We start from the raw sequence: 8717 nt of genomic DNA, 5'->3' as shown, positions 1-8717 counted from the left end.
CTGTATTGCTCAGACACTCGAGTGCTGGCGACATCCGAGTAAATCTGTTCTGTATCCTTTCCATCTTAACACCATCCTTCCTCCAACAGGATGACCAAAACTGAACATAATACTCTGAGGCCTAACCACTGTCTTGTACAACTGCAACACGACCTCCCAACATCGATATTCAATACTCTGGTTGATGATGGCCAATGTGCCAAAAGCCTTCCTGACCACACCATCGTACCTGTGTACCTGCACTGTTGGATCTCTCTTCATTGCAACACTCCTCAGAGACCTGCAATTCACTATGTACCCAGTGCGCTGGGTTCACTTTCCAAAATGCAAAACTTCATACTTATCTGCATTAAACTGCGTCAACAATTCCTCTGCCCACCAGCTCAACTGATCAAGGTCATGCTGTCATTCTTACCAACCATCTTCGCTATCTGCAATAGCACCAACGTTAGTGACATCTGCAAACATACTAGTGATGTCTTGTACATTCTCATCCAAATCATTGATATGGACGTCAAACAGCAGTGGGCCCAGCACCAAACCCTGAAGTGTGTAAGAATCATTGGAGGCATGCCGAATTTCCTCAGATTCCTAGTGATGTGCTTTCTTGGCTGACGCTTAAATATGGTCGTTGCCCGACAGATCATTGGTTATATTAATACCATGGAATTTCAAGTTCTCAACCATTTCCACTTTGGCCCCATTGATGCAGATTAGGGCAGGGTGCTCCATCAAGATTCCTGCAGACAATAACTAGCTCCTTCATCTTGCTGGCTTTGAGTGAGAGGATGCTCTCCTGACACCCACCGTGTTGCTCAGCTCCCCGTCGTCCTCTTGTGCTCCGTGTCGTCATTGTTCATGATCCGCCCACCACAGACTAGTCTCCTGCAGACTAGTAGATGTGGTAAGAGCCGAATTTGTCCGCACAGTCCTGAGTATACAGCAGGGGACTGCATCCGAGCCAGTTGCACTCCACACATTCACTCTTACGCATGCCTCAGTAACCGTTGGTGCAGGTACACCAGAAACTGACTGGGCAGGTGACATTCCTCCAGGCACCCTGTTTAAAGCGGGCGGCGAATGCATTGAGCTCTTCGGGGAGAGACCCATTGTTGCCATCGATGGTGCTTTTAGCCCGTTCTGGCGTGCAAGCCTTGCCACAATCTCTGGGTGTCCGTCTCACTGCCTCGGGTCGCCAGCTTGGACCGAAATTCCCTCTACGCATCTTCAATGGCTCTGCGATGGTCACAGATAGATTACCTGTGCCATACAGCATAGTTTGACTTGAACGCTGCAAAATTGGCGAGGCGGTCGAGTTACTGCCTTGCAGCGCCAGAGACCCAGTGCCGGATTAACCTAGTACCAAAAGTAGCAGATGAATCGGGCCCCGTATTTTCGAGGCCCCCGCACTAAATGATTCTTCAGACTGAAGATTTAAAAAAAAACTAATATACTTTATTTCCGAGTGCTGTTTTGTCAAGCCAAACTTACTCTTCCCTCCCCACCCTCTCCCCAGCCCCACTGCAGTCCCGACTGAGATTAAACGGCCCCTGTAACGCACGGCTCAGTTTGGGCACTGCGATCTGCGGGAGCGTCTTGGTCCCCGGCTCTGTCCCACCGGTCGCTCCACACTCCGTCCCGGCTCAGTGACGCTTCATGTCCGAGCTCCGGTTTCTCCTGCGACCACTCCGCCACTTGGTCCTGGTGGGGGGGGGGGGGGGGGGGGGGTGACGAAGCCCCAGTGCGCGCTGTAGGGCTGTCCGGCCAGCTCGGACCCGTTCAAACCCTCCATGGCCGTCTGCGCCTCCTTGTAGCCCAGGTCTCGTACTCCACCAGAGCGTCGCCCTTAAGGTAGTCGGTGCGCCGGTCCAGGTTGAGGTGCAGGTTCTTGATCGGACCGCACTCGGCAAACTTGTTCTGGATGTCCTTCCTCCTCGGCGGCTTCCGCGTGGACCCCGGTCACAAACAGAATCCACCCGTCCACCGAGGGTTGAGGGCCCGGCTCGTCGCCGCCTTGCTCTACGGAGTCGTAGTCTTCTTGCAGCCTGGATCGAGCGCCTTTCTCGGAGCCAAATCCTCGCCCCTTCCTCGTCTCCGCCTTCTTCAGTTTGTGGATACTTTCGTCGCCGTCGTCGTCCATGGCGAAGTCGTCGCCGCCCGCCTCATGGAGGTCCAGCAGAAGATGGGTGAACCTACGGAAGGGTCTCGACCCGCAACGTCACCAATTCCTTCTGTCCCGAGATGCTGCCTGAGCCGCTGAGTTGCTCCAGCATTTTGTGTCTACCTCCGGTCAGTGTGAGGGAAGTGGGTAATGAGCGTGTTAATGCATGTCACTCATTTTACACAAAAGTGAGGGTTAGCACTATATTGCACCGACCCCCTCAATTATATGTTGTTCAAAATAAACTATGGTAGTAATGTACATATTCATGTCTAAAGCTAGCGCCTCTGTATCAGTGTAGGCATGTATGCATTACATTTTATTACACTAATATAGAATGAAAAGAATCAGAAAAAAATATCTTGGCATGTATTCATAGTTATTTTATTCACAATATTAGGATTTCTGTATTAGGTTGAATCGCCTTTATGATTTCTGTACATCATGTGAAATATAAGATGAAGAGGGAAATAGTGCGTTGCTTTAAATCAAAACTGCTTCTGGTCCACTAATATAGAATGAAAAGAATCAGAAAAAAATATCTTGGCATGTGTTCATAGTTATTTTATTCACAATATTAGGATTTCTGGAAATAAGTTTGATGTCACTGATTGCTAATGTGTATGGGTAGGCCCCAATGAAATGTATGTGAGAGAACAGTGATCATGATAGGGAGAACCATGTGGTGAGTAATGTGTCATAACGATTATGATTATATATATACAGAGAGTGAGTGTGTGTGTGAGAGAGAGAGGGAGAGGGAGAGAGAGAAAAAGAATGAAAGAAAAAGGTTGCTAAACAAATAATTAGAGGAAATCAGAAGGAAGAAATTATATATAAATATATATACATATATAATGTGTGTGTGTGTGTGTGTGTGTGTGTGTGTGCGCGCGTGTGTGTGTGTGTGTGTGTGTGTGTGTGTGTCTACGTATAAGCCATAAAGGTCGAATCGCCTTTATGATTTCTGTACATCATGTGAAATATAAGATGAAGAGGGAAATAGAGCGTTGCTTTAAATCAAAGTTGCTTCTGATCCATGAGGACGAACTTTGAGATCTATTTATCTCTATCTTGCCTCTCACACACAAACACACAATCATGCACAAAAGAGGGGGCTGGGGAGGAAGGATGGGAGAGATATGGGCAGAAACTGTAAGAAATAATAAATTCTGAGAAATTAAGCGGGGGGAAACATTTAAAAACAACAACAAAATGAGAGTTGATAGATGACCTATATTCTGCATTTTAATGGTTTCATCACAGATACTGTTCTTCCACAAAACTGATTACACTGCGAGTGGCGCAGCGAACGGCTGGTTTCGCTTACTAACATGGCGGCCGCTCCGCTCCTTTGCGGATTGCAATTCAGTATCGGCGATTTCAACGGAGAGGTCTGTCCTGTTACTCCAGTATCGTTGGTCAGAGCGGACACGGTGGGCCGAAGGGCCTATTTCCCGGCTGTATCGTTTAGTTTAAAGGAAAGTAAACTCGGGCTTCCCCTGGGAGTGGAGCTCACGGTTCACCCATGCTTTTCGGTTTGGGGATTATACGTGTCGCATTCTTTGGTACACAGTGCCCTTGTGTGTATTAACCAGCGCCTGTAGTTCTTTGTTCCCAGCTTCTGTTTATATGCTGTGCTGTTCCCTGCTCCCTTTGTTCTGCAGCTCGCTGTATAACTAGTTGTGTTGAGAGCCCAGGTGTATTCCGCGCCCGCCCACAACTCTCTGGCTGAGGCGGCGGTTTCCAATAGAGACGGGGAGCGGCGGCAGGTTAGTGGGAGGGTCGGGGCAGGTTTCCTTTGTGTGGAAATCTGGCTGCGGTGTTGTTTACCTGCTGCTGCAAGTCCCGCCCAAAGCAGCGATTGCCATTGAAACTGCGGCAGACTGATTCACAGTCCGGAGCGGTGACAATTTGTCCGCCGCTTCATTGACCAGTGTGTGGGCAGTGAGCGTTTGTGGACATGCCCCACTGGATAAACTTGTGTCCGTTGTATCGCTGTTCGTCCGCAACTCCCCGAGGACTGAGTCCCTTTGTTCTCCCTTCTGTGGCAGAGTCTGGGCGCCGGGTCTGCGGCTACAAGGCGACAATGTTGATCCGCTCTCGCTCGTTCTCTCTTGGACGGAGCTCACTGCGATTTCCCCGAAGTCTTGAAACTTCAAATTCACCGGTTTCACTGGCGATCGGGCGATGGTTCCGTTGCCTCGTCTTATGGATCCTTGGTGCGTTGAGGGTCTGTCTCGGACTACAGGAGAAACCGGGAATCCCCCGTCACTCTCTCCGGAACACTGCTCAGGATCTCAACTGTTGGTCGGACAACTGAAGCAGGAATGAGTTTGTTTGAGGTAAGGATTTGAAAGGGAACAAAGGCGGGTAGTTGGGGTTAGATGCAGCGACTGCAGATGAGCAAATTTGCCCTCTCTGCTTCTCCCTCTCCCTCCCACTTCCTCGCTCCCGCTCTCTATCCCCCCGGCTCCCCCACTACCTCTCCCCTGCCCCAGTCCCACCGCTCACCCCTCCCCCACCTCCTCCCCCCACCTTCCTCCCTGTCTCCCCACTACAAACACTCCCCCGCTCACCCCCCCACTCCCACACCCCTCCCCCCACACCCCCTCCCACACCCCCTCCCCCCACACCCCCTCCCACACCCCCTCCCTCCACACCCCCACCCACACCCCCTCCCACTCCAACACCCCCTCCCACTCCCACATCCCCTCCCTTTCCCACACCCCCTTTCCCCAAACTCCCTCCCACTCCCACACCCCCTACAATTCCCACATCCCCTCCCATTCCCACACCCCTCCCTCTACCAAACCCCCTCCCATTCCCACACCCCTCCCCCCACAACACCTCCCATTCCCAGACACCCTCCCTCTCCTACACACCCTCCCATTCCCATACCCCTCCCCCCCACACCCCCTCCCATTCCCACATCCCTCCCTCTGCCCCTCCCTCCGCACTTCCCATGCACCACATCTCCGCCCCTCCCACACCCCTCCCCTGCACCATCCCTCCGCCCCTCCCACACAAAGCCGCTCCCCATCTACGACCCTCCTTTGCACCACCCCTCCTCCCCTACTCTACATCATCCCTCCGCACTCCCCTCCACCTCTCTCCGCCTCCCCCTCCGCCCCTCCCTTTCCCTACTTCCCTCCCCTGCACCATACCTCCATCCCCTCGCTCCTCCCCCACTTCCATCCCTCTCCCTATCCCCTCCATACGACCCTCCCCTTCCCCTCCCTACGCCCATCCCCTCCATCTCCCTACGCCCCTCCCCACCCACTCCCTACGCCCTCCACTCCCACGCCTCTCCCGCTCCACACGCCCCTCCCACTCCCTACGCCCCTCCTCTCTCATTCCGACGCCCCTCCCCACGCCCCTCCCCTACGCCATTCCTATGCCTCTCCCCCTCCCAACGTCCCTCCCATACACCATCCTTACGCCCCTCCCGTCCGTCGCCCTGCGACCCTCACATCCCCTCCCCAAGCTCCTCCCCTCCCACTGCCTTCGCCCCGCACCTACGCCCCGCCCTACGCTGCACCGTTGCGCCGCCGCTTCTCCCTCTTCATTCGCCTCTCCCCTCTCCCTCCCTACGCCCTTCCCCCTCATTCCGCCCATCTACTGCAGCAACAATCCTCCTCCCCTCCCCCTCCCTCCCTCCCCCTAACCCCTTCCCCCCTCCCCTTCCTCCGCCTCTCCCTTTGCCCCTTGTACTCCCTGTCACCCTACCCACCCCCACACCCAGCCCCCCCTTCCCCTCCCCCACACCCTGCCCCTCCCCCTCCCACTCCCCCACACCCTGCCCCCCTCCCCTCCCCCACACCCAACCCCTCCCACTCCCCCACACCCTGCCCCCCTCCCCTCCCCCACACCCTGCCCCTCCCCCTCCCACTCCCCCACACCCTGCCCCCCCTTCCCCTCTCCCACACCCTGCCCCCCCACTCCCCCACAACCTGCCCCCCTCCCCTCCCCCACACCCTGCCCCTCCCCCTCCCTCTCCATTTGCCCATTCCTGTGCCCCGCCCCCGCTATACCCCTGGCGCTCCGACTGTCTAAGCCTCTCCGCCTTCCTCTTTCCCTTCACCTACCCTTCCCTCTCCCCTTCCCTCTACCTCACTTTACCCCTCCCTCTGCCCCATCCCTCTGTCCCTCCATCCCTCACTCGCCACTCCCTCTGGCACTCCCATTGACTATCCCCCTCCATCTCTCTCCCTCCCCTTCATAAGCCCCTCGCTCCCATTCCTTCCCCTCCCCTTTCCTCTCCTCACACCGTTTTCCTCTCCCCCTCCCGTTTCCTCTCCCCAAAATTTCCTCCCGCTTCCTCTCCGCCCTCCCCTTCCTCTCCCCTCCCCTTCCTCTCCCCCTCCCCTTCCTCTCCCCTCCCCTTTTCCTCCGCCATTCCCTTCCCCCCTTCCCAACTCCCTCCCATTCCTCTCCACTTTTCCCCTTCCTTTCCCTCTACACCTTCCTCTCCCACCTCCTCTATCCCCTCCTCCTTCCTCCCCTTCCCCTTTCCCCCTTCCCTTTCCGCTCCTCCTTCCATTTCCGCTCCCCTCCCCTTCCTCTCCCCATCCCCCTTCTCCCCATCCCCCTTCCTCTCCCCATCCCCTTCCTCTCCCAATCCCCTTTCCTCTCCCCAATCCCCCTTCCTCTGCCTCCCCCTTCCTCCCCCCTCTTCCTCTCCCCCATCCCCCTTCATCTCCCCCATCCCCCTTCATCTCCCCATCCCCCTTCATCTCCCCATCCCCCTTCATCTCCCCACCACCCTTCCTCTACCTCCCCCTTCCTCTCCCCCCCTCTTCCTCTTCCCAACCCCCCTTCCTCCCCATCCCCCTTCCTCCCCCCATACCCCTTCCTCACCCCATCCCCCTTCCTCTCCCCCCTCTTCCTCTCCCATCCCCTTCCTCTCCCCAACCCCTTCCTCTCCTCATACACATTCCTCTCCCCAACCCCTTCCTCTCCTCATACACCGTCCTCTCCCCATCCCCTTCCTGTCCCCATCCCCCTTCCTCTCCCCATCCCCTTCCTCTCCCCTACCCCTCTTCTCCTTCCATTTCCCCCTCCATTGCCCCCTCCATTTCCCCATCCATCTTCCCCCTCCTCTTCCACTTCACCCTCCCCTTCATCTCCCTCTTTTACCTCACGTCCTACCCTCCCCCTGCCTCTTCTCCTCCAGCTCCCCACACGCCCATTTTTGCTGCTCCTTTGCTCCCCCTCTCACCCCCCTTGTTCCCTCTGCCCCCTTCCCCCTCACCCTCCCCTTCAAGCTTTCCCACCCTCCTGGCTTTTCCCCCTCCCCCACAGTCTCCACCTGACCCTCCTCATCCCCCTACCTCCTACCCCTGTCTCCCCTCACCCTCCCTCTCCTATCCATCAATATCCTCTCCTCCTCCGTCTCCTCCCCTTGCTTTTCTCCCCGTCCTCTCTACCCGCCTTCCTCTCCCCGCACTTTCCTCTACCACATCCCTCACCTCCGCCCGCCTTTCCCTCCCCCTTTTGCACCCTCCCCTTCTCTCATTCCCTCTCCCACCCCCTCCACCCCTCCCTCCACCCGCTCGTCACTGGCGCTCCCACAGATTGTACCCCTCCCCCTTCCTCTCTTCCGCTCCCCCACTCCCCTACCTCTCACGCTATCCCCTCCCTCTCTCGCCATCCCCTCCCCCTCCCTTCCCTCTCCCATCCCTCTTCCCCCTCCTCCCTCTTCCTCTCCTCTTCCTCGCCCCCTCCCTCTCCCCCTCCCTCTCCCCCTCCCTCTTCCTCTCCCCCTCCCTCTTCCTCCCCCTCCATCTCCCTCTCCTCTCCCTCTCCCCCTCCCTCTTCCTCTCCCCTCCCTCTTCCTCCCCCTCCATCTTCCACCCCTCCCTCTCCATATTCCTCTCCCCTCCCTCTTCCTCCCCTCCATCTTCCACCCCCTCCCTCTCCCTCCCTCTTCCACTTCACCTCCCTTTTCCGCTTCCCCTCCCTCTTCCTCTTCCCCACTCACACTTCCTCTCCTCCTCCTCATCCTTTCCCCCCTCACCCTTTCTTTCTCGCCTATCCCCATCTCTCTATTCCCCACCCTCTCCGCCTCCCTCTCCCCTCCCTCTCTTCCCCTCCCTCTCTTCTCCTCCCTCTCTTCCCCTCCCTCTCTTCCCCTTCCTCTCTTCCCCTCCCTCTCTTCCCCCTCTCTTCCCCCTCTCTTCCCCCCCCTCACTTCTCCTCCCTCTCTTCCCCTCCCTCTCTTCCCCATCCTCTCTTCCCCTCCCTCTCTTCCCCTCCCTCTCTTCACCTCCCTCTCTTCGCCTCCTTCTCTTCCCCTCCCTCTCTTCCCCTCCCTCTCTTCCCCTCCCTCTCTTCCCCCTTTCTTCCCCTCCCTCTCTTCCCCCCCTCTCTCCCCCCCCTCTCTTCCACTCCCTCTCTTCCCCTCCCTCTCTTCCCCTCCCTCTCTTCACCTCCCTCTCTTCCCCTCCCTCTCTTCCCCTCCCTCTCTTCCCCCTCTCTTCCCCCCCTCTCTTCCCTCCCCATCTGTTCCTCTCCCTCTCTTCCCCCCCCTCTCTTCCCCTTCCTCTCTTCCCCT

The 8717-nt window shown here is 56.8% G+C and overlaps 1 pseudogene; it reads right to left on the bottom strand.

Annotated features, from left to right (window-relative positions):
• Positions 1–1643: 1643 nt before the first annotated feature.
• On the bottom strand, positions 1644–2192 carry LOC144590842 (RNA-binding protein 8A pseudogene; annotated as a pseudogene).
• Positions 2193–8717: the final 6525 nt, after the last annotated feature.

This window comes from Rhinoraja longicauda, unplaced genomic scaffold, assembly GCF_053455715.1.
Source record: "Rhinoraja longicauda isolate Sanriku21f unplaced genomic scaffold, sRhiLon1.1 Scf000347, whole genome shotgun sequence".
Taxonomy (NCBI): domain Eukaryota; kingdom Metazoa; phylum Chordata; class Chondrichthyes; order Rajiformes; family Arhynchobatidae; genus Rhinoraja; species Rhinoraja longicauda.
Note: the sequence above shows the minus strand (reverse complement) of the source record. Positions and strands in the feature narration are given on the sequence as shown.